General features: G+C 39.8%; 1 long non-coding RNA gene across 1 annotated transcript; it reads left to right on the forward strand.

Moving 5' to 3' along the window:
* Positions 1 to 1,971: 1,971 nt before the first annotated feature.
* LOC114609502 lies at positions 1,972 to 7,373 on the forward strand. Its single transcript, XR_003709538.1, has 3 exons — positions 1,972 to 2,089; positions 5,397 to 5,487; positions 7,326 to 7,373. It is a non-coding gene; the product is annotated as an uncharacterized LOC114609502 (long non-coding RNA).
* The last annotated feature ends 113 nt before the right edge of the window (positions 7,374 to 7,486 follow it).

The raw sequence follows: 7,486 nt of genomic DNA on the forward strand, positions 1-7,486 counted from the left end.
GTTTGTTTAAAAAGTAATCATCATTTCATTCTCTCTCCCATGCATCTTTAGCTCCTTCTAATTCTTCATGTAAGTTTGTCTTGTTTGCACATCAGAACAATGAGATGTATTTTGCCAATTCTGCAAGTCATTCAGTTTTAAATGTTAGCTAAGCTCACCACATATTAATTTCACAAGAGTTTAGTGAATGTTTGTAGTGTATCAGATTCTGTCTATAGCTCTAATGCCTGTTCACTACTGTAACCATTTGATATCTGTTATTTGATAATGGTTATAAGATAATCATTTGTTATCTTTTGCTATATAAGAGAAATATATGTCATATAGTTCCAGGAGTTTCTGGTCTAGTAACTGAGAAAAAAATGGCACAGTATGTGCTGTATAGGGGAAAGGTAAAGTGTATGAGAGTTTAATTCAACATGGCCTCATGAAGATAGCGGGAATGAGAGCAGGCTGAATGTAGTTTCAGACCAGCCTGGTGGAGAGGAGATGGCAGAGTATCTCCCCTATGGACAGCAGGAATCACAGAGCAGCATCCCTGAACTAACATTCTCTCCCTTTCTTTGCCTCCTTTTTATCTGCCAGGAAACCAAAACAGTAGGATGGAGGTGCCCATATTCTTGTCTCCCTTAAATAATAATAATAATAATAATAATACCTTCACTGACACATGTGACATGTGATTTAACAGTTTCACAGGCATCTTTTCATTCAGTCAAGTTAGGTAACCTAGGTTCACCAGCATACTTCGTATTCCCTTGGATTCTACCAGCAAGAGAGTCATTATAAACTGAGATTTCAGATTGGGAGTTCAGGTCCATGAGCCCAAAGCAGATTTATTTTCCATATAAAGTTGCTTAGTGTGAGGTATCATGTTACTATCAATGGGAGTGGACTGAGGCAGCAGTGCTGTTGAAGTTCCAGTATTCAGACACCAGGACTTCATAAGATGGAAGGAGGGCCTTTGAATCAGGAAGAGAAGCATATGTCATGGCTGGATGTGGAGGTAAAGATGGAGTGAGAAAGCTACTGGCTGTCTGCAGAGCTGGGATGTAGAGACTGGCTAAAGTAGACAGGTGAGTCAGATGATGAAGGGTCTCATGCTGTATAGCATAGATTCTTTGGAAGGCAATGAGGACAATGCAAACATTTAAAAATTATTGTGTTTGGTTGCCCATGAGTGTGCAATCTGAGTGCCACAGGGTGTGTGTAAGTGTCTGTGCGTGTGTGCATGTGTGTAAAGGTAAGGAGACAACTTGCAATAGTTGATTCTCTTTTTCATCATGTGGGTCTTTGTGATCAGACTTAAATCTCACTCTATTGCAGGTCATTTTACTGATGGAACCATGTCACTGGGCCAAAACACTTTTAAGAGATTGGTAATGTAATAAAACAATATTTTTATTTCAGTTCCTTCTGGTGTTTCTGAAAAACTGAACTACAGAGGAAAGAAAGGAATGGAAGGAAGGAAGGAAATAAGGAAGAAAGGAAAGAAAGGAACGAAAGAAAGTAGAAAGGTGCCATATAGAACAGAGAAGTTGTACAGGGTAAAGGTCATATGCAAATTGGGCCTTGGTAAAGAGTGTGGGAAGTTGTGCATGGTGCACATGTGTCATCCCAGTACTGAGAGGCAGAGGAGGAGGTATTGGAACAAATTCTAAGCGGGCTGGCCTACATGGCAAGTGCCTGGCATGGGTCCTATAGGAGTGGGGGTAATAAAACCACATGCCACACCACATCTTCCTGTCTCATCAACATCTTTCTCATATTTCTCGTGGTTTACCAGAACTTACTAACACTATTTGTAAAAAGTAAAAAACATTTCCTGTTATTCACTAGCTGGAAAGCATTAGGCGGTCTTAGTAACCACAGACCACAGCCACCACGCCTTTTTGATCATATCTCAGTTCTATAAAAGCTCCTGCAGACCCACGCAGCCCATCAGTTAGTGAGCTGCTCCTCAGAGGTGGTTTCCCTCTTGTAACAGCATGAGTAACGTTCCTCTCTTCATTATCTGGTTTGGCTTTAGCAGGTGGTGCTGTAACTCAGGATATGGACCTTGTCCTCAGACACTCATGTCTTCTACCAGGTAAAAAAGCTGCCTAGAGCTTAGGAGCTCTGTTTCTACCCAAAATTCCTGCCACAGACTGATCTTGACCCTGTGTTCCAAGCTCTATTCTGTTGGCAGCAGGTAAGAATTTTACAGGTATGTTTTTAAATTTTTTTCAGTTGAGTTTCAGTGATGGATTTTGTTTATCCTATGGTCATTTAGTAATCTCTGCAAATGAACTGACTGTTTATAAATATTATGTCTCAGATGAAAAATGACAGAATATTGATTAAGTAACTCTTCTATTTATCTAATTTTCTTTAAACAACTTGAAGAATTTGTTGCTACTAAGAAAAGGAGGGTCTTGAATATAATGTTTCTGTACTTATGCTTGATTTATGATATATGTATATATACATGTACATATATATATCATAAATTACATAACAAAATACAATATACAACATTCTTACACACACACACACATGCATACACACATATATATATGTGTATGCATGTGTGTGTGTGTGTAAGAATGTTGTATTTTCCTACTATCAGATAATATTATTAAAGGTGATTGTATTTTTAGAAGCTCTATTCTGATTGACTTACAGCTAAATTAGTTTTACTAATTAATTAATTAATTCATGCATTCATTCATACCTGCACGTGCTTATGACATATATGATTGTGGAGGTCAGAGAGAGGAATGAAACTCTAGAGAGTATTTGGGACCTTATTAGGTTACGCATACCTCTGTCTCATAATTGGCTTGGTAGTATAGTTCATTTAGCTGGATGTACTATGTACATGTATCCCCCTCTGAACAATGCATAGAGAAACTAGAGAATCCCTTTAACCCCTCACCTGCATTGGGTTACAGATACATCTCTCTCTGAGCAATAGCATAGTCTTCTCTTCCCCTAACAACATTCAAATTTAGACAGTCTCTATTCAAGTATATTTTCAATGTATCTGCTATGAATAGAAGGGTCCATCCAGGCTGAACTGGTTTTGGATATACGTACAGTAAGGTAATCTTAGTCTTTCAAGTAAACTTTTAGGAGAAAATTGTATTTACCATTTTTGCCTTTGCATAATATTTCTTATATATGATTAAAATCATATGCATTATGGGAAGGAATATGTGCAGTAGGAAACATGGATATATGCATGATCTACAGTCAAAATAGTGACCGACCCAAATAGTCTTCTTAATAACCAGCCCTTGTTTTCCTTTAGCTTCCATTAAAAGAGACCCCAGGCTGTTACCTAGGGTCCTTGACTATCCTTACTTACTGGGCCCACTGTCAATCTATTTATTTATTTATTTATTTATTTATTTATTTATTTAATCTCTTTTTAGAGTCCAGACTTTATCCCCCTCCAGGTCCACCCTCTGACTGTTCCCCATCCCATACCTCTTCCGTTGTCTCCACAAGGATGTCTGCAACCCTCACCCAAACTGCCCCACCCTGGGCCTCCAGTCACTTGAGGGTTAGGTGTATCTTCTTTTACTGAGTCCAGACCTGGCAGTCCTCTGCTGTATACGTGTTGGGAGCCTCATATCAGCTGGTGCATGCTGCCTGGTTGGTGGCTCATTGTCTGAGACATCTTGGGGTCCAGGTTAGTTGAGACAGTCTTCTTATAGGGTCTCCCTCCTCCTCAGTTTCTTCCAGCTTTTCCCTAATTCAACCACAGGGGTCAGCAGCTTCTGTCCATTGGTTGGGTGTAAATATCTGCATCTGACTCTTTCAGCTGCTTGTTGGGTCTTTTGTTTGGCAGTCATGATAAACCCTTTTTGTGAGCACACCATAGCATCAGCAATAGTGTTAGGCCTTGGACCCTCCCCTTGAGCTGAATCTCAATTTGGGCCTGTCACTGGTCCTCCGTTTCCTCAGACTCTTCTCCATTTTTGTCCCTGTAGTTCTTTCAGACAGGAACAATTGGGGGTCAGAGTTTTTGACTGTAGGATGGCAACCCCATTTCTCCAATTGATGCCCAAATTTTTTTATGGGAGGTCGGCTCAACCAGCTTCCTCTCCCCACTGTAGGGCATTTCATCTAAGGTTCCCCCTTTGAGACGTGAGAGTCTCTCACGTCCCACGTGTCTGGTACATTCTAGAGGGTCTCCCCACTTCCTACCCCACGAGGTTGACTGTTGTCATTCTTTCTTCTGGCCCTCGGGGCTTCAGTCCTGTTCCTCCAACCCAATACCTGATCATATTTCCCTCTTCATCTTGTTGTCGCCTTTCCTACCCAGGTCCTTTCCTCCTTCCCCCTTCCTGTGATAGCTTTCCTCTCCCTCCCAAGTGGAATTGAGGCATCCTCATTTGGGTCCTTTGGCTTGTTAACCTTCTTGATTTCTGTGGATTTTAATTCTGGGTATTCTGTACTTTTTTTTGGCTAATATCCACTTATTAGTGAGTATGTATCATGCATATCTTTTTGGGCCTGAGTTATCTCATTCAGAATGATATTTTCTAGTTCCATCCATTTGCCTGCAAAACTCATGATGTCCTTGTTCTTAATAGCTGAGAAGTATTCCATTGTGTAAATGAGCCACATTTTCTGTATCCATTCTTCTGTGTGGGACATCTGGGTTGATTCCAGATTCTGGTTATCACAAATAAGGCCACTATAAACATAGTGGAACATGTGCCCCTGTGGCATGGTGGGGTATCTTTTGGGTATATCACCAAGAATGGTATAGCTGGATCTTCAGGTAGATCTATTTCTTATCTTCTGAGGAGCTTCCATATTGATTTCCCGAGTGGTTGTACCAGTTTACAATCCTACCAGCAATGGAGGAGTATTCCTTTGAGTTTCCACATCATTGCCAATATGTACTGTCACCTGAGGTTTTAATCTTAGCCATTCTGATTGGTATAAGGTGTTTTCATTTGCATTTCCCTGATCACTAAGGACTTTGAACACTTCTTTAAGTGCTTCTTAGCCATTCGAGATTCCTGTGTTGTGAATTCTCTGTTTAGTTCTATACCCCATTTTTTATTGGGTTGTTAAGTTTCTTGGTTGTTAGCTTCTTGAGTTCTTTATATATTTTGGATATTAGCGCTCTATTGGATGTGGGGTTAGTGAAGATTTTTTCCCCCAATTTGTAGGTTGCTGATTTGTTTCATGAGGTCCCATTTATCAATTTTTGATCTTAGAGCCTGAGCCATTGGAGTTACATTTAGGAAATTTCTCCCTGTGCCAATGAGTTCAAGGCTCCACTATCAATCTTAGCAGTGTATCCCTGAAACATTTGTAGCATTGCTTCACTAAGAAAAAAAATGATAGTGCTTCATTTGCAAGTCTCCTTGAGCTCTGATTTTTCCATTCTTTAGATAAGAGGCCAAGAAGCTGGGAAGATTGGACAACTCAGAATCCAACTGAGACCCTAACCAGACGTGAAACATTTCCTGAGTCATCCAGGAGGTAAGACAATAAATCCACTGCAATATTACTGTTAAACACTTCCAATATTACATTATGGTCCTCTATCTCATTTGGATATCTATGGCAAGTTGAACTTACTAGTTTAGTTGAAAAGATTCATCAGACAATATTCTCTCTGCACTATAAAATGCAGATGGCTGTGGCTGGACTTTATCCACCATCTCCTTAGCCAGAGAAAGAAAAGATGAAAAGACAATGGGGCAAAACTGAACTCCTGCAGCTTTGATTTGATACATATTTTTTCTTTCCTTTCCATTTCCTTTTTTTCTGCCTTTCCTTTTGATCTTATACAAATCTGATGTGGTTATTTAAGTTTTACTAATCTTGAAATTCAGACATTAGAAATACACACACACACACACACACACACACACACACACACACACACACACATATTTACCATGCTGCTTGAATAGGTGATAGGCTTGCCTACAAAGGCAAGTAAATTCTTGAAAGGGAAAGAAACACAAAATGCTAAACGTTTATTCATTGAGGAAATGTATACTTTTCTAGAATAGGGACACTTCGTTTGGCTACCCTTACTTGATGGATTCTCCTGGATTCAAACCGTCTGCTGTCTGTTATCATCAGTATGTTTTTTTAACCCCCTTTTTCTGTGACTTAATGTCTTATGACTTCTTCAAACATCTCATTACTAAACTTAGGGGACCTCCCAGTCTTCAAGTAATAGAGTGTCTGAATTCAAAGATTCAGAGACATTGTCATTTCTGTCCTGTGAGGTAGATTAATCTTCCTTTTTTGGTTAGGGAAGAATCACTCTTTACTTGGTCCAAACTCATGAAATATCTTATGGCATGCGCCTTTCAAAAATTTAAAGGTATGCATGAGAGGCCATGGCATTTTCTTGACTTACTTAACTGAGTATATGGCCTGCCAGGATCTGATACTGATTATGATGATGATCATGACAACAGTCAGTTACTACTTTTAATTATAGATAGAACTTCTCCTCCAACCCTCACTGAGGCAGTAACTCAATACATGATTCAATGTCTTTCTCAAGAGGCTTACTGGGAAGAGAGTCCCTTGCCGGGTTCCTCAACTGGAGGGTGGCTAAATTGCTATTCTTGCATTGAGGGGTGGCACAGCTAAAATGTACCTGAGAAGAAATTTATTTCTAAGCTTAAGGATATAATAGAGGCGTCAATAACCTTCTAAGGCACCAAAATCCTGTCTATCTTTCCTTTCAAGTGGTCAAGTGGATTCTTTTTTTCACAGAATCAGACTTAGTTCTCCTCTCTCTCTCTCTCTCTCTCTCTCTCTCTCTCTCTCTCTCTCTCTCTCTTTCCTTTCTCACTCTCCTCTACATTGCAAGTTCTCTTTTTGTTTTGCTCTACTCTTCCCTTCAGGTATATCCTTACCCATTGGCAGAAGTTTGACTTAGATATCAATTCATAGGTCAAAATGATAGCTAGGAGGTAGAAAAATGTGGCCCTCAAATGGTAGCCTTAACTATAGCAGCATCCTTCATTCTATTCCAGTTAGATTGGAATAAATTGCCAAAGAAGAGAGGGGAAATGGTATGTGATGCCTTATGTCCAGATATTTATGGTTCTATATCATCATATGAAAAAGACATGTGAAGATAGATGAAGAAAATGTAGATGTAATGGAAGACCCTCCATTTCAAAGTCCTGTTGTCTTTTAGGTGTAATCAGCATCCTGCCCTCTTTGCAGTAGTTCCTAGGTCCCCTCTTATGCCAGAAGAAAAAAAAAACCTTTTTCTCCCCCTGTGCTTTCTGGTGCTCCCTTGAGGTCCAGGAACCATAACCTCTACTTGTCTGTAACATCTGCAGGGAAATCTTATACAATGCAGAAGAAGAAGAAGAAGAAGAAGAAGAAGAAGAAGAAGAAGAAGGAGGAGGAGGAGGAGGAGGAGGAGGAGGAGGAAGAGGAAGAGGAAGAGGAGGAGGAAAAGAAGGAGAAGAAGAAGGAGAAGGAAAAGAAAAAGAAGGAG

Source organism: Grammomys surdaster, unplaced genomic scaffold (assembly GCF_004785775.1).
Source record: "Grammomys surdaster isolate TR1022 unplaced genomic scaffold, NIH_TR_1.0 125974, whole genome shotgun sequence".
In the NCBI taxonomy this organism is placed as follows: Eukaryota; Metazoa; Chordata; class Mammalia; order Rodentia; family Muridae; genus Grammomys; species Grammomys surdaster.